General features: G+C 38.8%; 1 protein-coding gene and 1 pseudogene across 3 annotated transcripts in view; both read left to right on the plus strand.

Annotated features, from left to right (window-relative positions):
* The window catches only part of GLG1 (golgi glycoprotein 1), a gene marked incomplete at its 5' end in the record, with an annotated part of 149,908 nt that overhangs the window by 47,809 nt on the left and 79,802 nt on the right, over positions 1 to 22,297 (plus strand). The window lies entirely within an intron of this gene.
* On the plus strand, positions 19,566 to 20,440 carry LOC309976411 (STING ER exit protein-like; annotated as a pseudogene). Its single transcript has one exon. The product of its transcript is annotated as an STING ER exit protein-like (transcript).

Raw genomic sequence — 22,297 nt, forward strand, 5'->3', positions numbered from 1 at the left:
TTTTGGAATGTATTTTCTGCCAGTTTACTTTTCACTAGGCTCTGTCCATACCTGCACTCCTTAGTTGCTAAAACATGCCAGACTCTTTCCAATATGATGTTCCTTCTGCCTAGAATACTCTCCATCCACCCCCACCTTCCCCACCCACTTGTTCATAGCTATATCCTCTCCGTTTAGATCTAGGCTTAAATGGCATCTCCACAGAGAAATTTTTCCTGCCCTCCTTACCTAAAGTAAAAATTTCCACTGTTATTCTTTATTCCCCAGTTTCTTTCACGACAAAATTAGCCATTATTTTAGTTGTCTGCCTATATTTTCATTGTTTATCTCATCCTCTCGCATGAAAGCTCCACAAGGTAGTGCCCTTGTCTGTCTTGTACAGCACTGTGTCTCCATCACCTACCTCACAGTCACCTGGGCTTTGTGAAGGAGTGAACATTGTTCCCTAAGCCTGAAATCTCTCTTCCTTCTCATCTATTGTAACTCCCCCCTCATCTTTCAAGGCCCAGCTCAAATGACAACTATTCTTCAAAGTCTTCTTCCACTCCTTGTTTAATTCCTTAGTGTATAAGTTAGTGTTTGTACTACACTAAAATGTTTTCAAAACTGGTGAAGGGCGACTTCCCTGGTGGTGCAGTGGTTAAGACTCAGTGCTCCCAATGGCGGGGTCCTGGGTTCGATCCCTGGTCAGGGAAGTAGGTCCCACATGCATGCCACAACTAAGAGTTCTCATGCCACAACTAAGGAGCCTGCCTGCTGCAACTAAGGAGCTGGCGAGCCGCAACTAAGGAGCCTGCCTGCCACAACTAGGACCTGGCACAACCAAATGAATGAATGAGTAAGTAAATAAATATTAAGAAAAAAAAACAACCTGGTAAAGGAACTTAGAACCAAAGCAGAGGTTGAACACTGGCTTAAACAAAAGGACCTATAACTTAACGGAGTTCGTATCTTCCAAGTCAAGACATTTGAAAGAAAAAACGGTGATCTTTGGTGGAAAATATAGTCTATTTTCTACTCCTCCAAACTAGGTCATAGCAGTGTCTTAAGCTATACACACTTCAAACTTCTTTGGTTAAAACTTAACTCCTCAGGAAGATAGGTATAGGACTGGTAAGAAAAGAAAAACTGGAAAGGTGTTTGCCATTTTCTTTTAGTTGTAATTAACTTCCTGTTCTAGGCTAGCTTCTGTTGTGCCTACTTGGAGGAATGGGTAAAATTTTTAAGAGCCTGCAGGTGAAAATAAGTAGTTTTAAAAAGATGCCTTCCCCTTCTTCCTCCTCCTTTCTCTCCCCAATAATTCTCCTGGTACATGATTTACCTCATTCATTTGAAATTAGCTGTTTAACATCATTATAGCCTTTGCCATGACACCTAAAGGTGAGCCCCTCTGCCCCCGAACACACACACGTGCACACAAATCAACCGACTCTTTAAAGTTGGATTTTCTTTTATTAAAAAAAAAAAAAGGTATAGCATTTGAAGGGATGAGAAGATACAATTCTGTAAAACCCTAAAAGCATTTCTCGGATAATTCTGTCATAGTCCTATGATTAATTTATGACTTCTAGGCATTAATATTCTCAGGAAGTTACAACAGCCAGTATGACAGAATAAACCAAAGTTGCTAAATTGCTTTTCAGCAGTGTGATCTGTATTTGGCATACTCTGTCTTTCTCATATCAAGAGTCCAAGTACTGTTACTTCAGTGGTTCTTAAACTCGAGCATGCATCAGATCACTTTGAAGCCTGGTTACAACATAGATTCAGTAGGTCCAAGAATTTGCAGATGCTGATATTGATGCACTTTGAGAATCACAGTAGCTTATATGAATATTCCTACATATTTGGGTTGCCCAGACAAAAGCCCTCTTTAGGTGAATGTTATTTGAGTTTACAATTCACCTTAATCTAGATAATCTGTGTTTATTGTTGTTCAAGGAATTGAATGGGCAGGAAAATGGAGTTCTCATAATTTTAGATTTAACCTAGTCCTTATCTTAAAATTTTTCTTGCCTTATATAAAGCAGTTCATAAAACCTATCTTGTCATCTCAGGCCAAACTAGAAGCTATTTTTATTACGTATAATTAACCTAATTCTCAGAAAAGGAGCAGGTGTGGGGGAATGGCCAGCATTGAAACAAGTGTGGAAGCTCTCAAAAATTGCTTTTCTGAAATTAATGTTACCAGCCTCAATATAGCATTTGAAGTTGTTGTTTTTAGAATCTTGGACCTAGTTACTCAAATCTAGGGCTGAGTTTGTAAGGGTTAAATAGTTTGTCTGTGGATTCAGCATGAATATTTCCAAGGTTGTCCTAACTCCAAACGTTAGATCAGCTTATTTGAGAAGTTGGAGGTGTGTTACTATGCAGAAACTTGGAGAAGTAGTTAGAGAGAAATATAGAATCCATCCCATTGGTGAACCGTCTTTCAGCTTCTCACATCTACTGCCTGTGTTTGATGTTATCACAGCATAGTATTCCAGAAGCTGTTTCTATACATAGCATCTTTATGTTTATAGTATAACTATGGAGAAGTTTTGTTTAAATCTTTAAAAAAAATTTTTCAAAGAATTGTTGCCAAGCTTATTCCCCATCTTTTGACTTTTGTTTGAATCTTTGTCTAATTTCAAAGGCTGAGAGCTGTTACCCAATTGAGCCTTGAATTATGAAAGTCCAATATTTTTGAAATCGTAAAATTAAAAAATCTTTTTTAATTAAAAGATTCTTATGTTTTAAATTTTGGACTTATCACGTCTTATGGACCAAAATAGCACATTCCGTTTTTGGCAGCTTCTGTCCTGCCCATGCCAATAAAAGCAGCACCATATGGTGTGACTGCTGTCCCACTAGGAAACCCACACCCTGTGGAGACGTTGCCTGCCATGAAGCAGAGCCACTGCTCCCCATATGCTTATCTTTTTAAGCCAACATATTGACCAAGATATATTAAGATTCCAGGACATCCTATCAGTTGAGTCTTGTAGCCCTCTTTCCTACCAGCTTTAACATTTGACCACATTATGAAAATACATACTCAAAACTTTATGGAATCTCTTACCCAGCCTCAGAAAGAAGCTTTTGAATGACTACTGCAAGAAACGAAAATATGTACGTTTTAGAATACAGTCAGTAAGTGTTTCAGTGCTCCTTAACTGCTAGTACCCCTCCACAGCTATCTCCTCTCTTGCTCACCCCCCTCCCCTGACCAAACACCCAGAAGGAAAAGGGTTTGCAAATATTAATCTTAGGTGTTGGTGTAAGTGTAGGAAGATGGGCTGAAAGTTGTAGTTCTCTGTGATGGAAAGAGTTTAGAATGTGAAAGAAAGAGGGAATAATTGCTGTTCTACTCACTTCTGTGTATTCTGTCCTTTGTTGGATAGGTGTGCAGTGTTTTCCAAATAACCACCCTCTGCTGCCTGTTCTTTGTCTCTTTTATGCTGGAGCAGCCATTTAGTTATGGCTGGAGCAGCCATTTAGTTCATTGTAACCTTCATCCAAACACTTCTCTACCTTATAAAATTACTATTAAGGCTTTCCAGTATAAAATTATCTAATTCTTCTGAAAATAAAGGCACACAGCTGTTTTGTTCATCATATAGATTATGTCTGTAGTTTTCAATAACTTTATTTAGTTATTCTTGAAACATATATTATTGAGCATTTACTGTGTTAATTGTATTGGGCAATGTGTATATGGAATAGACAAAATTCCACCCTCCAGAAACATATAAGCAGGTTATAATACAGTATAATGCTTTACTGAAAAGATATACAGTATACTATGGTTGTATCTTGAGGCAGCTCCTGAAATTAAAGTTTCTAAAGACTCAAAGGAAAATATAAAACTTTGGTGTTACAGCAAAGTGCTTATAAATGTTATTGCCTGGTCTGTCAAAAAAGTGCTTAAAGCTCAGAGAAATTTATAAGGCTGGTTCAAGCTAAGTGACAAATAACTGAAAAATTAAATATCTTTAAATAATTTATGTTACAGTATTTCTAAAATTTGAACATCTAATAGTCATGTGCGATTTTTCAAAGTTAAAATTTTGGGAAATTATATTTTTAATTTGAATATGGTGAAGTGTTTTGTTAGTAATGTATATGCCTTATATTTAAATTTCTAGAATAAGAATTTTACATTTTGAGGTGTTACTAGATAGGAACGTGGTTTAAATCAATGTTTTTCAGCAGGAATACTTTAGGCATTTTGGAGGAATCATTTCTCCTTGTGTAGTACTGTCCTATACATTGAAGGACATTTAGTATACTCAGCCTCTTTTTATATTTTTTATATTCATATAAAAAGTTGAATGCCTTCTTACAACTGTTTGACCCAATAACATTGAGGCTGCTTTTATTACGTATAAATGAAGACCAGTATGTATTTCTGATTTACTGTTTTTAAAAGCCGTAAATGATAGTTAAAACATTGCCCTCTAAATGCTAGTGTTTCTCCCCCTCCCACGTTGGTGTGATAAAGAAAAATATCCCTTCACATTTCCAAATGTACCTCGTTGGGAGTTGACCATCTCCTTATTACATAATACTTTCGCTTTCTGTACATGTGTACAAAATTTTACTTTCTGAACTTAAGAGATTTGCCCTGAACTTTAATAAATAAGACATCTCTCTTTTCAAAATTAGAATGCATGCTTAGCTATGTATGGGAGGGGGTTCCAGCTGGCTTGGTGCAGGAGCGTATAATTTTGTTTACTGTAAATCTCAGCAACCATTTTCTCACACTAGGGACAGCAGCCACATCACACTGTGGAAGATGCAATACTCAACCTGATCTTTTTTTTAACAGCTTTATTGAAGTGTATTTTACATATCACAGAATCCACCAATTTCAAGTTTACATTGATTTTTAGCAACTTTACTGAATGGTATAATCATCACCATAAATCAGTTTTAGAACATTTTTATCACCCCAGAAATATGTCTCGTGCCCATTTATAGTTAATCCCCATTCATTCCTTTACCTAGACTCTACTAATCTACTTTTATATAAATGGAATCATCAACATGTGACCATTCCCTTCTTAAAACACTTCTCTGTGGCTTCCCTATCAGACTGTTGTTTTTCACTCACCTCCTCAGTCAGGGGCTTGAATGTTCTGTCGAGGGTTCTGTTCTCACTCAGCCTAGGTGATTTCATTCTGACCTAAATGTGATGATTACCATATCTCTATCACTAACCTAAATCTCTTTCCTGAGCTCCAGACACATATTGCCAACTACACCTGCAGGGTATGTCCACAGGCACCTCAGTCTCAACATCTCTGAAACTGAGCTCAATACCCGCTAATACAAGCCTAATGGGCCTGAATTTCACTTTTCAGGGAAGGTACCACCTTCCACTTTGTTCACTAACTTGTAAAGTAGGGCAGCCATCATCCTTCATTCTTCTTTCCCTCACTTCCACATCCAATAAGTTACCAACTCTGAAATTACCCTTTAAATACCATATACACTGAATACAGTCAACCTGAGTTTAGGTAGTATAAGTATGCCATGTGGTTTGGGTCAAGAATCTGTAGAGATTCTAAGCAAGATCAGGCCTTCACAGGAAGTGTAGTAAATTTTCACCCATTTTAAGTTTTGAGATTCACAAGAATAAACTCAGCACACTTAGTAACAAGATATCTTTAAGAAGTTTCAGAATTCTTTAATTTTATTATAATTTTATTTTTCTTTTTTTAAGTTTTTTTATAAAAGTTACACATAAAGAATCAACGGATTCTACAGTGTTTCTTTTTTCCTAAATAAATTTATTTATTTAATTTTGGCTGCGTTGGGTCTTTATTGCTATGCGCGGGCTTTCTCTAGTTGCTGCGAATGGGGGCTACTCTTCATTGCGGTCCACGGGCTTCTCATTGCGGTTGGCTTCTCTTGTTGTGGAGCATGGGCTTCAGTAGTTGTGGATTGCAGGCTCTAGAGTGCAGGCTCAGTAGTAGTGGTGCAAGGGCTTAGTTGCTCTGCGGCATGTGGGATCTTCCCCCACCAGGGATCAAACCCGTGTCCCCTGCATTGGCAGGCGGATTCTTAACCCCTGCACCACCAGGGAAGTCCCCCCTTTTTTAGGGGGGGAAAATTATTTATTTATTTATGCTGCACCCAGTCTTAGTTGTGGCACATGGGATCTTCCTTGCCGCGTGTGGGCTTTTCATTGCTACATGTGGGCTCCTTAGTTGCAGCATGTGGGCTCCTTAGTTGCAGCATGTGGGCTCCTTAGTTGCAGCATGTGGGATCTTTAGTTGCGGCACATGGGATCTTTAGTTGCAGCATGCGGGATCTAGTTCCCTGACCAGGGATCAAACCCAGGCCCACTGCATTGGAGGTGCGGAGTCTTAGCCACTGGACCACCAGGGAAGTCCCTACAATGTTTCTTAAGGCATGTAGCAATCTGTATTTCCCCTTATAATTTTTTTTAAATTAAGGCTAAAACAGAGATTCTTTTGGCTTTTACCTCCCCACTCCCAGATACTCTAAGTAAAGTTTTCCATTTTCTGTAGAACAGAAGAATAATTTACAGTTTTCTCACAAAACAAAATTGGTACTCGCATAACAAATTGAATGTCTATTTGCAGTGGTTTGACACCATTAGGTAGAGGCAGTTTCCTGTTCAGTAAGTAAATAAAAGAGTAATGTTTTATAACTTTACAAAAGAGTAAAGTTCCTTTCTATTTTATTAGCAGCAAGTTTTAGTTGGATAAAGAGCATTTTAAATTTTATGTAAAATATTTGTTGACGTAGATTTTCAGGGTCCTCATCACAAAGACTGAGTGGACTTTGTGAAGAACATAGTGGAACATGGGATAGAATTAGAAATGAATTGTTAGACTTAAGTAGAAGCTAGCAAGAATGTCTTTTCTAAGCAGCTGTTAAGAAGCTAAGGAAAGGGGTTTTTCTTTCCATATAGGAGATGGCTTTCCCATTACTTCCTCTTCCCTTTTGAATTATTTTTGTTTGTTGTCCTAGGGAGATAATCAGTTTTTGCTCTTAGTTCTGTCTCTCTCTGTCTCTCCTCCAGATCTCATCCATTGGTGTTTATTCATATGAAATTTTTTCCTTAGTCATTTCTAAAAGCTTTACCTGAAGGATGAGCGGTTTCTCCTGAGGGAATTGGATTTAAATGAATAAGGGTGATGAATTCCTTTACAGGTGCGCAGAGGAACTCCAGAAATGTAATTCTTGATAATCCTTTCCTTCTCCATCCTAGTACTATTCCATCAGGAATCCAAAACAGTGGATTTAGTTTTCTGAGAATAGTGCTCTTTGACATCCTTATTTAATAATTTGTTGTCCTGTCCAGCTTAAATTCATTGCATAGTTTTGGTCTTAATTTGGGGACATCTTAGGGAATTGATGTTAAAATAAAAGGCCTGAAAAATAGACCAAAAAGGAAGAAGTTTAGGAGAAGCTGTGTATTTCATTGTGACCCCAGTGATTGACAGCCTGCCTTTGGAAGCTTAGAGATCAAATAGAATTTCTGTCAACCAAGTAACAAATATTTGTAGAATGCCAGTGTGTGCCTAGTATTGTGTAGCACAGGATGTAATTACTGCCTTCCAGGAACTTCCTTAAATATAAGTTATCTTAAGAAGAAAATTTTCGCCAGAGACTTGTGGGGGTTTGTGATCAACCAAGAATTTATTTTACTAGGATTTTAATATTTTTAAGAATATTTTCAGGATAGATACAACTTGGAACCAAAAATTATGTTTCATTGCTTGCTCTGTGATGTCATAGTTGCACCAAGTAAGAATTAGAACATAGATTTGAAATTCTTACTCAGTTTCAGATTGAATAAAGGTATCCTGCAGCAGATATTTTTAGAATGGAGGATCAACTGAAGGGCCCAGGTTCTCATGCAGAAACTGATGTTGGGATATTGACTTTAAAACTTTGAATTTTTCACTCTGAATTATTTTTCTGTTCTGAAATGCAAGTTTAAGCTGTCATCAGTGGATTAAATCAATTTTTATATATATAATAAGAATACAACTTTTGATATCAGAGACAACTTAAATGATCCCCCTATTAATAGGAAGTGGATATTTTTCACAGATGTTAACTATTGAGTTGGTGATTATACTATCAGAATTGTCAGATGGCTTTAGATGGGTATGGCTCTAATTTTTATGGGAGAAAGGTTTGAAAAAATGTGTTTTTCTCTTTTCACCATACTTAAAATTTAAAGCATTGTAACGGCAGAGGATGGGATTAATGATTAGCTCCTCCCAAGTCATAGTATGAGTTAACTGGTAGAATAGGGATAGGAATTAACAATTTCATAGTCTTAGTCAGTTGCTTTCCTCACCATACAAAAAGAAAGCTAAATGTGAAAAAAAAGTCTTGAATTTTGTCATTAATGGAAACTGTAGCCTTAAGCCAATATACACTTTTGTTGTGTCTGATATAAGACACTTTTGTGTCTGATATAAGACACTTTTGTGTCTGATATAAGACACTTTTGTTGTGTCTGATCTGTTTTGGTGGCAATTAATTATGTCTGATATAAGACATAATTATATATGTCTTTATATGCAATTAATTATATATGTCTATATATGCAATTAATTATGTAAGTTAGATCTACTTAATCTTAAATTCTAAGGCAAAAGTGATCAGTCATCTTTGGAAAAAGAATCTGCTATTCATTATTTCTATTCTTTTTTTTCCTGAGATTTTTAGAGAGGATGTATAATTATATTAAATAAGCTATTGGTGAAACAAGGAAAAGGTTGCAGAGATAACTTATATTTTTAGGAATTTTTATGTTACTTTTTTATTAAATAAATTTATTTATTTATTTATTCATTCATTCATTTTATTTATTTATGGCTGTGTTGGGTCTTAGTTCCGCCCACGGGCTTTCTCTAGTTGCGGCGAGTGGGGGCTACTCTTCATTGCGGTGCACGGTCTTCTCATTGCGGTGGCTTTTCTTGTTGTGGAGCATGTGCTCTAGGCGTGTGGGCTTCAGTAGTTGGGGCCCATGGGCTCCAGTAGTTGTGGCTCACAGGCTCTAGAGCGCAGGCTCAGTAGTTGTGGCGCACAGGCTTAGTTGCTCTGCGGCATGTGAGATCTTCCCGGACCAGGGCTTGAACCCGTGCCCCCTGCATTGGCAGGTGGATTCTCAACCACTGCGCCACCTGGGAAGCCCTTTGTTACTGTTTTTTGGGTTTTTTTTTTTGCGGTACACGGGCCTCTCACTGTTGTGGCCTCTCCCGTTGTGGAGCACAGGCTCTGGACGCGCAGGCCCAGCGGCCATGGCTCACGGGCCCAGCCGCTTCGCAGCATGTGGGATCTTCCGGGACTGGGGCACGAACCCGTGTCCCCTGCATCGGCAGGCGGGCCCTCAACCACTGCGCCACCAGGGAAGCCCAATAATGGCCATTTTGATCAGTGTGAGGTGGTACCTCACTGTAGTTTTGATTTGCATTTCACTAATAATTAGTGATGTTGAGCATCTTTTCATGTGCCTATTGGCCATCTCTATAGGCCATCTCTATGTCTTCTTTGGAAAAATGTCTGTTTCGGTCTTCTGCCCATTATTCGATTGGGTTGTTTTTTTTGTATTGAGTTGTATGAGCTGTCAGAAAAACTTAGGAATTTTTAATGGCGCCAAAATGAACTTATAAGAGACTCTTTTAAACCAGGGAAGTCGGTTTCCAATTCCTATGCACTGTTTCTTTGTTTCGGAAGCAGGAACAATTTAGTAACCAGTCTAATAAATTACTTGGTAAGTCATGGATGTTGAGATCATTTATTCAGTGTCAAGCCTTTTGGAAAGGGAATATTAATACCTTCACTTATCTTTCTTTTCAAACTTCATTAACTGGCTGTTAGACCAAAACTATCCCATATTATTTTATGTTTTAAAATGTGTATTTGGTATTCACAATGTACTATGATGTAAAATAAACTCTTCTATACCTGAAAAAAGCAATGTGTATTTGGTAATTTTGAGATGAAGTTTAAAAATTAAAATTTTGGCTAAAGGTTTTTAGTAAGTTACTTAATTAGATGATAATAAGATATCTCGTATGAATTATGTCCTAAACTTTTCTTTTAAAATCGGTCATGAATCACATATTTTGGCTTATATATATGCTTCTGAATTCTTTATGTTAGTGGCATAGTTAGCCACCAACATTCATAATGTTGTAAGATTCTTAACCAGACAGGTGACTCAGAGTAGACACAAAGGTGAGTACGGTACAGCTTACAATTGAAGTGTGTATTTATTTTTAAAAAAAAAAATTTTTAAGTCTTTATTGAATTTGTTATAATACTGCTTCTGTTTTATGTTTTGGGTTTTTTGGCCGCAAGGCATGTGGGATCTTAGCTCCCCAACCAGGGACCGAACCTGCACTCCCTGCATTGGAAGGCGAAGTCTTAACCACGGGACAGCCAGGGAAGTCCCCGAAGTGTGTATTTTAAATAAGTCTTAGAATGTTGCATTTTATGGATTTTATTTAGTCCATATTACAGAGAGAAGTCTCAGGTAAATGCTTGAATCTTTTCTTCTTGCATACTGAGGTGAAAATAAGGATCATAGAGAGTCTAGGTAAAAGGTTAAAAATATTCCTTGGCGCCAAAGCAAGAGAGAAAGCAATCCAAAATTGACTTTCTACTGTTCCCCTCTCCCCAGTCTTTTTTTTTCTTTCTTCTGAAACTGAAACAAAAATATGTTTGGGGTTATTAGATATTAAGTCCTGCTTCTGAATAGGTATAGTTATGCCCTGCCTAATGCAGAGAGCCTTTCCCCAGTCGAGTTCTGTGATGTGGATTATTTAGTAAGATTTCAGTTGGGAAAACGCTTGTGTGCTTTCTGTGGCTCACTTATGTTACTTGTTCTGTCCTCTTTCTGTGGTCCATGAGGCATTTCATTTGTATCACATGTCAGAATTTAAAATATTATCTTTGAAATAGTGAACTTTCCTCCAGTCATAGATCCTTATCTTCTATATTTCTGGTGTAGACTAAAGATTCAGAGACCCTAAATCAAAGGCTTCTATTTTAGACATTAGATTTCCCAGTACTCTTCTGAAGAATAATAACTGTGATGATCAAAATTTTAAAGATACTATTGTAAGGTCTGAGTGTATTTGAAAGAATTATGGTAGTGTAACCCCGGACCACTTTTACACTGCTTTGTACGATCTGTTCACAGGTGGCTGTCAGGTGATTTAAAGTAACAAACCCAGACAGATGCATGGCATTGACTGAATTGTCAAAGGCATCAGTCTTGCTTATTAAAATTGACAGTTGCTGACAAGCAGCATTTACTTTCACAAAATGAATCAACTGGAGTTTGATGTGATGAGAGAAGTGCATTGATTGCCAGCACTGGGCTAGAAACATTTACCAAGTAAAATTTAGAAAAGCGATTTTAGATGACTAAGAGCCTTGGTTTGTTTGCATATTTAAAGATACTTGCATCTAAACAGTTGGACTTAAATACAACCAAATACAGAGGTTGTTTGGAGCCTTAAAACAGTTGAGTGAACAAAATCAAAACTATTTAACTTCTGATGTTTACTTAGAAACAAAAACCTAAATGAAGTTCAAAACAGATATCTAACCTGGATTTGTATATGGTTATTAGATTGAGAGATTAGAGTGAGGAGCAAGACAAATTCCACACACATTTGTGCTGAGCAAGCTTGGTGAAGTGATTTAAAGACTTTTCCTTCCATTAGGATAAGATTTTTCTACCTTAATTTCCTAAATTAATGTATTCCTTTACTCTAGTTTATCCTAATGTAATTGAACTACGTAAACTGAAGTTGCCTTCCTACGGCTAAGAATCTATGTATCTTAGATTTAAAAAGAAAACCTCTTTTTTTTTTCCTTATTTTTGAAATTGGTTTATTTTGGGGTTGGGGCAGTACAAAATTAACTCTTCTAGAAGTATACTATAATAATAATAATAAATGTCATTTTTATAGATAATATTTATTGTATATTTACAATGAGCGCTGTGCTAGGTGCTTTATGTGTTTTGCTCTACTTATCGCTACATGTGTAATAAATACTCTTACTATCCTCATTTATAGGTAAGGAAATTTAGGCTTACAAAAGTTAAATAATTTGTCCAGGGTTACACAGCTAGTACCTGGAAGAGCCCAAATTGATCTGATCCCAGGTATGTCTCTCCAAAGTCTATGCTGCATAGCCAGTTCTACAGACTATACAGTAATGAGAGCTCCACAATACCTGGAAATGTCCTTTGTTTCCATTATTGGAAGTAAATATTTTTTTTATTGGAGAAGTAATGCATATTTAAACCACTGACAAACTTAGTGTTTTAAAACAATAATTCTAAAAGGGGGCTTCCCTGGTGGCGCAGTGGTTGAGAGGCCGCCTGCCGATGCAGGGGACACGGGTTCGTGCCCCGGTCCGGGAAGATCCCACATGCCGCGGAGCGGCTGGGCCCGTGAGCCATGGTTGCTGAGCCTGCGCGTCCGGAGGCTGTGCTCCGCAACGGGAGAGGCCACAACAGTGAGGCCCGCGTACGGCAAAAAAATAATAATTATTATAATTCTAAAAGGATCTGTGATTGTTCTGCCTATCTCCTTTCACCTCTCCCAGTTATTTCTATAACAGTATTTCTCCTTCCTCAAAAGGTAATTATCTGTTTTTCTTTTTGGCGGTACGCGGGCCTCTCACTGTTGTGGCCTCTCCCGTTGCGGAGCACAGGCTCCGGATGCGCAGGCTCAGCGGCCATGGCTCACGGGCCCAGCCACTCCGCGGCATGTGAGATCTTCCCAGACCGGGACACGAACCCGTGTCCCCTGCATCAGCAGGTGGACTCTCAACCACTGCGCCACCAGGGAAGCCCTAATTATCTGTTTTTATAGAATCATATTAGTTAGCCAATTGGAGTCAAACTGTCTTGCTTTTTATTCAGTTTCCTACCTATTGTAACTGAAGTGTGGGGAATTATTATATATTTAGGTCATATAGTGATCATTGGCTCAACTGAACTTCCCAGCAAAAGGATCCTCCTGGTTTTTTGTTCTTTGCACTTTCGTTTCAAATCAGTTTTATAATAGAAAATTACCACTTTAAAAGGCAAAGATGTGATTTAGAGATTATGGATAATTCTTATTAAATATTGAATCTTTATTAATGTTTATATTAATTTTTCAATATTTCCCAGAGTAAGTGTTTAATTCTATCATTTCAGCCTTTATAGTTTGATATAATGGTAATTATTAACATACAATTAATGTACCTTTGTTCTACCGACTATAGAATGATATTATCTAAGCAAGAAGAAATATGGAAAACTTTTGAAGATTTCTCTAGATTTTATGTACATTACTGATGTTGTTAACCCCAGAAGATTGGTTTTAAAATATATCAGTTTTTTCCCTGTTCAGCCCTAAATGCCTTTGAACTGGATGTTGAAGGATCTATTGGCATAGAACCTGATGAACTCCTCCAAATTTCACCAATCTGTTAATAAAGCAAAGCTGAATTTATTAGAACTTACTACAGTAAAGGAGAATACCACCTTGACAGGAAGAAGTAAAAAATGGGATATTTAAATGGCTTTGAGGTCTGAGGTCAAGTGGCTTTAATGGGATTTTTTTTTTTGGCCGTGCTGAGCGGCTTGTAGGATCTCAGTTCGTTGCAACACACAGGCTCAGTATTTGCGGCATGTGGGCTTAGTTGCCCCGCAGCATGTGGGATCTTAGTTCCCCGACCAGGGATTGAACCATGGGTCCCCTGCATTGGAAGGTGAATTCTTAACCACTGGACTACCAGGGAAGTCCCTGTTCAATAGTGATTTCTTTTGCCCTTTCAGTTTCTCCACGTGACTCTCTTTTGAGAGGAGACTATTTATGTGATAACTCTTTGCTGTTCCTCTACCACTTTTCAAGTCCATTTAAGCATCCACTGGTGTTAAGGTATCAGGTACTCTTCTTCCTCCATTCCAACTTACCATACTCAACTGTTCTTTTTTTGGCTGCATTGGGTCTTCGTTGCTGCACACAGGCTTTCTCTAGTTGTGGCGAGCGGGGGCTACTCTTTGTTGCTGTGCGCGGGCTTCTTACTGCGGTGGCTTCTCTCGTTGCAGAGCACGGGCTCTAGGCACGCAGGCTTCAGTAGTTGTGGCATGCAGCCTCAGTAGTTGTGGCTCACGGACTCTAGAGTTCAGGCTCAGTTGTTGTGGCACACCCGCTTAGTTGCTCCATGGTATGTGGGATCTTCCTGGACCAGGGCTTGAACCCGTGTCCCTTGCATTGGCAGGCGGATTCTTAACGACTGCGCCACCAGGGAAGACCTACTCAAATGTTCTTCATTGGGACTTCCCTGGCGGTCAAGACTTCGTGCTCCCGATGCAGGGGGCTCGGGTTCAATCCCTGGTCGGGGAACTAGATCCCACATGCGTGCCGCAACTAAGAGTCCGCATACCACAACTATGAAGTCCGCATGCTGCAACTAAAGATCCCTCACGCTGCAATGAAGATCCTGCATGCCGCAACTATGACCCGGTACAGCCAAAATAAATAAGTAAGTAAGTAAAATATTTTTTTTAAAGTTCTTCATCTCTCTCATTTAACTGAATTTTTATCTCCTGTGCATTCCTGCTTCAAAACTTGCACATCCTTCAGAATTATGCAATGTAGTTGCAGACTTAATTCAGATAGAAGGCCAGTCCCTGAATCACAGCTGTTCTCTTAAGCAGCACCAATCATCTGAAATGGGTTATACAGAAAGGGTTCTGTACAGTCTGGCAGTTCAGCCCTATTGGCTTCTTCTCATCAGGCCAGTAAAAGTAAACAGTGCACTCACCACTAGTCAGTATGGAAGAAATGTGGTATTTTTAGATACTTGGGTATGGAGCATGAGAAATTATATTTAATTTCAGGACTTTTTTTGCATCCTGTAATCTTATATCCATTTTTTGGTTTTATCTTTTCACAATTATAGAAGTAGCATAGTTGGATTGGAGGTAATGAGCTACATTGATAGAATCATTCCAGATTTACTGGGTATAAACATTAATAGTATTGTCAGATGTCTGGAAATTTTGTCTCTATTTTAGTCTCCTTTCCCACTTTGCATTTGGCTGTAGTAGCCACTGTTTTGACACATTTGTACCTATATTCAGCTGTTCCAAATCATCTGAGATGGCAAATAAAGAGTATAAAAGGTACCGTATTAAAATTGACATTCTGTTCCTTTTCTTTCCCTTCTAGTTTTATTGAGGTATAATTGACATACAGCATTGTATAAGTTTAAGGTATACAGCATAATGATTTGATTTACATACGTCATGAAGTGATTATCACAAAAGTTTAGTGAATATCCATCATCTCTTAGAAGTACAAAATTAAATAAATAGAAAAAAATTTTTTTCTTGTGATGATAATCTTAGGATTTACTCTCAACAACTTTCATGTATAACATATAGCAGTGTTAATTATATTTATCATGTTGTACATTACATCCCTAGTACTTTTTATTTTATAACTGAAAGTTTGTACTTTTTGATTGCCTTTGTCCAATTCCTCTTACCCTCCCCACCCCCTGCCCTTCTTCTCTGGTAACCACAAATCTGATGTCTTGGGCTTCCCTGGTGGCGCAGTGGTTGAGAGTCCGCCTGCCGATGCAGGGGACACGAGTTCGTGCCCCGGTCCAGGAAGATCCCACATGCCGCGGAGTGGCTGGGCCCGTGAGCCATGGCCGCTGAGCCTGCGCGTCCGGAGCCTGTGCTCCGTAACGGGAGAGGCCACAACAGTGAGAGGCCCGCGTACCGCAAAAAAAAAAAAAAAACTGATGTCTTTTTCTATGAGTTTGTTTATTTGTTTGTTCTTGAAATATAATTGACCTACAACACTATGTCAGCTGCTGTTATACAACATGGTGATTCAATGTTTCTCCTCATTCCAAAATGATCACCATGATAAGTCCAGTTGCATATGTCACCATACAGAGATATTACATGGTTAGTGACTCTATCCCCCACACTGTACATTTCATACCCATGACATTTATTTTGCAATTGGAAGTTTATATCTCTTAATACCCCTCTCCTATTTCTTACTTCCCCCTACCCTCCTTCTCCCTGGCAGACATCTGTTTCTCTTCTGTATCTCTGTTTATGTTTTGTTATGTTTGTTTATTTGTTTTTTTTTTTTAGATTCCACATATAAGTGATATCATACAGTGTTTGTCTTTCTCTGTCTGATTTATTTCACTTAGCATAATACCCTCTGGGTTCATCCATGTTGTTGCAAATGACAAGATTTCATTCTTTTTTATGTCTGAGTAATATTCTATTGTGTGTGTGTGTATGTGTGTGTACCATATCTTCTTTATCCATTCGTCTGTTGATGGGCACTTAGGCTGCTTCCATATCTTTGTTATTATAAATAATGCTGCAGTGAGCATAGGGGTGCTTATATCTTTTCAAATTAGTGTTTTTGTTTTCCTCAGGTAAATACCCAGGAGGAGAATTGCTGAATCGTATGGTAGTTCTATTTGTAAATTTTTGAAGAATCTCTGTACTGTTTCCATAGCTGTTGCATCAGTTTACAATTCCACCAACAGTGTATGAGGATGACATTCTTCTCATAATTCCTATAATGTTCTTCAGAGAATTTTGTTTTCATCTCTCATTTTAAAACTCCCATGTAACAGTTGACCACACTGGGAAAACTAGGCCAAAAATTGTTAATGTGCTTTTCTTAGAGTAGAACTACCAATGTAGGACTCTTTTTTTTTTTTTTAAATACACATTTCCTCTTTCATTCATTCATTCATTTTATTTTTGTCTGTGCTGGGTCTTCGTTGCTGTGCGCAGCCTTTCTCTAGTTGCGGCGAGCAGGGGCTGCTCTTTGTTGTGGTGCGCAGGCTTCTCATTGCGGTGGCTTCTCTTGTTGTGGAGCGTGGGCTCTAGGTGTGCAGTCTTCAGTAGTTGCAGCACACGGTCTCAGTAGTTGCGGCCCGTGGGCTCTAGGGCACGTGGGCTTCAGTAGTTGTGGCTTGCTGGCTCTAGAGCGCAGGCTCAGTAGTTGTGTCGCATGGGCTTAGTTGCTCCATGGCATGTGGGATCTTCCTGAACCAGGGCTCGAACCCATGTCCCCTGCATTGGCAGGCAGATTCTTAACCACAGCCCCACCAGGGAAGTCCCCTGTAGGACTCTTAAAAGGGCCAGATTTCCACTTGCCCTGTCCCAGAAGATGTTGATATTCCATATTTCCTCCCCACCACTACCCTATTTGGAATAGACAGTGGAAGAGAAAAAAAGAGAAAAATACGGACTGAGGAGGGTATATCATTAAATTTCCTCGGTGCCCCAACCATGAATATGGATTCCAGATATTTTCAAAGGTGTCTATGTTTATGTCTTAAAGTGGAATTATCTTTGATTTTTCTTCTTTTTTCTTCTTTTTTGCATGTGGTACATAATTCAAAAAGTGCAGAAGGGTATATAGTGAAAGTCAATATTTTTATGTGTCCTTTCAGAGATAGTATATACAAATACAATCAAATATGTATGTCATTTATTTTGAATTCTTATGCTTCTCCTGCATGAATTATGGACTACTAGAAAGCAGTAATGTTGCTTTTGATGTTTATTTGATTAGATTATGTGCAGAGACTGAAGGGCCAGTATTATCTTATATTTGAAAGGCCCTGTATAATTTTCAAAGGCCTTTTAAATAATTCTACTCATAACAGCCCTGTGAAGTACGTAAAGCAGGATTTATCTGTTTTGTAGACATGAAATTTGAAGCCTGAAGAATTATGTGACTTGATCAAGGCTTGTTATGCAATCAATATACAATGGAACTGCAATCAGAACTTAAGTTTTTTGGCTCCTAATCCAGAATTCTTTCTACCATGTTTCCTCTCAAACACGATGAAATGAGGGGATTATATGGTGTCTGTTTTTATGAGGTATGAAAAATACTGTGAGTAGCTATTTCAGAAGAATTTTGGTGCTGTATTTTTGTAGTGTTGGCATAGTAGTAGTAGTCATTGCAGCCTCACAGTTCAGAGGAAGTATGTCCTTTTTGATGAATTGTCTGCAAAATAGTTTATAAACGTTAGGCACTTTAGACTGAATGATAATGCTCTAGGTGCCACTCTTGTAACATGGGCACCAAAACTGACTTTATCCAGGAAACTAGGCAATGAAAAACAAGGTCTTTTATCTCTTTGCATCTGTGTGCCTGTCATGGCTGGAAGCCACGTTGACAGACCTGTCCAAGATTCTTTCCCTTGAAGGTTAAAGGGGAATCTGGCCAAGCATTTGATAGAATGCCTGACTCTTTTTTCTTCCCCGCCCCCCCAAATTAGGACTAAATTGGATTCTGAATTTCTAAGTTGTCTCCCAGGGAGAAAAAAAAGAGTTGGTAGGAGGTAACTTTTTTCTCCTTGCTGATAGTAGGCTCTCATGAGGATGATTTAGTTCCAGAAAAACTCATTCATTCACGATGGTGAAGTGAGGCAGAGTCCTTGCAAGGCCATAATTGGATTTTAAAGCACTTGTCACTACAAAACCATCCCTGTATTTCTTCAATATTAGGCAGTCCCAAATGGAAGGTTGATGAAAAGGTTGAATGAGCTCTGTATGTGAAAGAAATATCTCTAAACATTCTTTTGAGGATGACCTGTCTCCTACAGTTTATAGGTACCTTTATTTCTGATTCATAATAGAAAAACGGGGGGGATGGGGAAAAACTTCACAATATTTCTTATAGTACAGAAAATTACTTGGTTTTGTAATTTACTTTTTTTTTTTGCGGTACGCGGGCCTCTCACTGCTGTGGCCTCTCCCGTTGCGGAGCACAGGCTCCGGACACGCAGGCTCAGCGGCCATGGCTCACGGGCCTAGCCACTCCGCGGCATGTGGGATCTTCCCGGACCGGGGCACGAACCCTCATCCCCTGCATCGGCAGGCGGACTCTCAATCACTGCGCCACCAGGGAAGCCCTGTAATTTACATTTCTTAATAAACTTTAAGATTTGTAAAATGATAATCCAATGTGTATACTTCGGGCCATAATGTAATGATGCAGTTTTTGTTCAGTAACTAGATTACTATATCCTTATTTGTCATTCCCTGCTCTGGGCACAGAAGATGATAAATTTTATTAATTTTGAGTGTTTCCATTTGGTCATTTGAACACGTTTTAGAGTTTTCTTAGGCAAAAATAAGATGTAATTTGACTTCTCAAAGTGAATTTTGGGGCATAGCATCTTCATGGATATGGATCATTCAGTCAGTGAGTCAAGAGTTGCTCGGTCTTGGTGTGTGAGCTGTTAAGTCCAGTAATTAGCCAGGTTGTTGTGCTTTAATATTTTTAAAATAGAGCTAAAGCCTCATTGAAGGTGAATGAATTAGTACTTGACAAAGCAGCAAGTCTTGCCAGTATTTTTTATCTATGAGTAAGTGTGTTACCTGAACCAGAGCAGAACCGTTTGCTAATTCCCACTATAATATAGATATAGATATGGATATATATATATATATATAATTAGAATTAAAGGCCATTGAGGATATTTTTCATTTTAAAGGTATAAGACAAGTAAGTCTTGACCTCATCATAGTCCCCTGACTGTCCAAGAACCAGGGTTAAATGGGCCCTAATTTGTGTGTGGGGGGTCTTGCCTATTTATCTTTTATCCCTTTAAATTGTATCATGTTCCTATAGAAGTAACATTGAGTAACATTCTTGGTGTTGAGTTTTTGGGCTGTTTCTCTGAACTACACCTAAAGTAGTGCCCTGGTCAGTCGTCTGCTCCAACACCTTCGACCTGGGGAGGAATATGATGATGGTGAGAAGCCCCTTGATGTCTGTTATTCTTCATGTTGCCAGATGGTCCTGGTACTGGACTGTCAGAGAAATTACCCATGAGTCCCCAGGATTGGTCTATGTAATTGTTGCTGCCAAACACAGTCACAAATTTTGTAACACAAGTTGAAGATACTATGTATCTTTGGAGGCCTGAAGGTGTGGAAGGACAGCACAGGAAGAAGTGTATGAAGTGTAGACTGCCACTCTTCTGCCAGTCCCAGCTGAAGAATGCTCCCATGACCTCCATTGTGGATGGAGCAGTAGTCAAGTTTGGCCAGGGTTTTGGGAAAATGAAATACATATATCCAGAAACAAGAGTCGCCTAAGAAGGTGATAATGACCAAATGGACTAAAGACATGGGCACGTTCAGCTCTGTCACTGTGTCTGCTATTGATGAAGAGGAAGAGAAGACTGAGGCTAGGGAAGTTGCTGACTTGTGTGCACAGAATGCCAAAGTGATTGAAAAACAGTTGGAACGCAAAGTCCTGAGCAACAGGCAGTTGCAAGAGCTAGCTGAACTAGAAGCCAAGAAAGCAAACATGAAAGGGACTTTGACTAACAATCAGTTCAAATGATCAGGACCTTTCTCTGAACCCAGCTGGAAGCAAACATTTAGATCAAGAGGAAAAAGAGCTTTTCTTAGACTACATGGACTGGTTCCTACCTTTATGCCCCAGCAGAAGGCTTTATGTTGTTTCCCTTTGATTCTCCTAGATTCAGTGAGGTCTGTGAGTCCATATGATCTGCTTTCTAGAAATGGATTTTTCTGAATCTTTCTGTATATAGATCTTCTGTACTATTTTTTGCCCCTATGATGTACACTTCTTGAGCTGTGTAAAAACTCTATGAATAGATCAGTGCTTGAGTGTCTCCAGTTTCTAAAGTAGCTGTTCTTATTCCTTCTTCAAAGTTAATAATATGTTTAAATATTATTAAAAAGTAATTATACGTTATTTACCTGTTGTTAACCCCACCACCCATTGGGGGAGCACAGAGGTAAATAACAGTAAATTGAAGCACCACTCTCTGCACTGAGTTTACCATAACGTATTAATGTGGATGATGGCAAACCACTGTTAGACCAATGTTGGGATTTTATTAAAATTTTGTAGTTATCTCACTGTGTATTAGGAGATGCCAAATATGTAAGCCTAAGAATGGTCACCACAGAGTTCCTCACTTTCTTGCTCAGGTCTCTGCCCTCTGTACAGAATATACCTTTCAAACTCCTCCACACCTAGTGTTCACAGCCCCCCTCTCATCTGCCTCAACCTAGACACAGTATTACATCACCAAATCACAACCTCCTTTTAAGGCTGAACTCAATTGTTCCCTCCTCCATTAGACTCTCTGATTCTATCATCCTAACTCATGAGGGGTGGTGGTACTTCTTTCGTTCTTTAAGATATCAGCTCCTTCAACTCCACATTCAACTTTGTGTGATCGTTAGGTACAGACTCATGTTTTACCTCCTCTACCACGGTAATTTACTTGAGAGCCAGCATCTGTAACTCTGTTTCATACCTTTTCTTTTTATTTCGCACTGAACCTGTAGGTAAATCCTTTCTGAAAAGATGGATGAATATTAAAGAATCATACAAAAGCAAAACTCTTTAGTGAATCAGAGCACAGTTGGAGGGCATGAAGCTTATGTTTATCACTGTTCTTTTGGAAAAACAATACTTAGCAGCTATCCTGGGTACAAATAAAAATTAATTCTGGGGGACTTCCCTGGTGGTGCAGTGGTTAAGAATCCGCCTGCCAATGTAGGGAACATGGATTCAAGGCCTGGTCTGGGAAGATCCCACATGCTGCGGAGCAACTAAGCCCGTGCACCACAGCTACTGAGCCTATGCTCTAGAGCCCATGAGCCACAGCTACTGAAGCCTGCGCGCCTAGAGCCCATGCTCCGCAACAAGAGAAGCCACCGCAATAAGCCTCTGCACCAGAATGAAGAGTAGCCCCCGCTTGCCGCAACTAGAGAAAGCCCGCACGCAGCAATGAAGACCCAATGCAGCCAAAAATAAATAAATAAATAAATTTATTAAAAAATTAATTCTGACTCAGCCAGAATAAGGCACTAAAGGAACTTAGTTATGAATCTGACTGAGGGTTAATATTCAGTTTACACTTGCTCAGGGGAAGTTTACCCAGACTAAACAACTGAGTTTATCTAATCATTACCAACTATATTATTTTCAGTGTGCTTTTTTGGTGGGCAAGAGTGAAGTGGTTTGGGCCAAGTTAATAAATGAATTGCTTATATGATTGGAAGTTTACGGGGTTTTTAATGTAACTCCCAGAAGAGGAATTTACTTACTACTGTAGCAGAATGTTTCTAATCAGAAGGAGGCATCGCGCTGTTGCTCAGCCTTCAGATTTTTGCAAGGCCGTGAAAGCACCAATGCTACTGATTTCTTGTTTTGTTGTTCTTTTGTTTTCTCTTAGTGATTAATAAACA

Source organism: Leucopleurus acutus, assembly GCF_964270905.1.
Source record: "Leucopleurus acutus genome assembly, chromosome: 20".
Taxonomy (NCBI): Eukaryota; Metazoa; Chordata; class Mammalia; order Artiodactyla; family Delphinidae; genus Leucopleurus; species Leucopleurus acutus.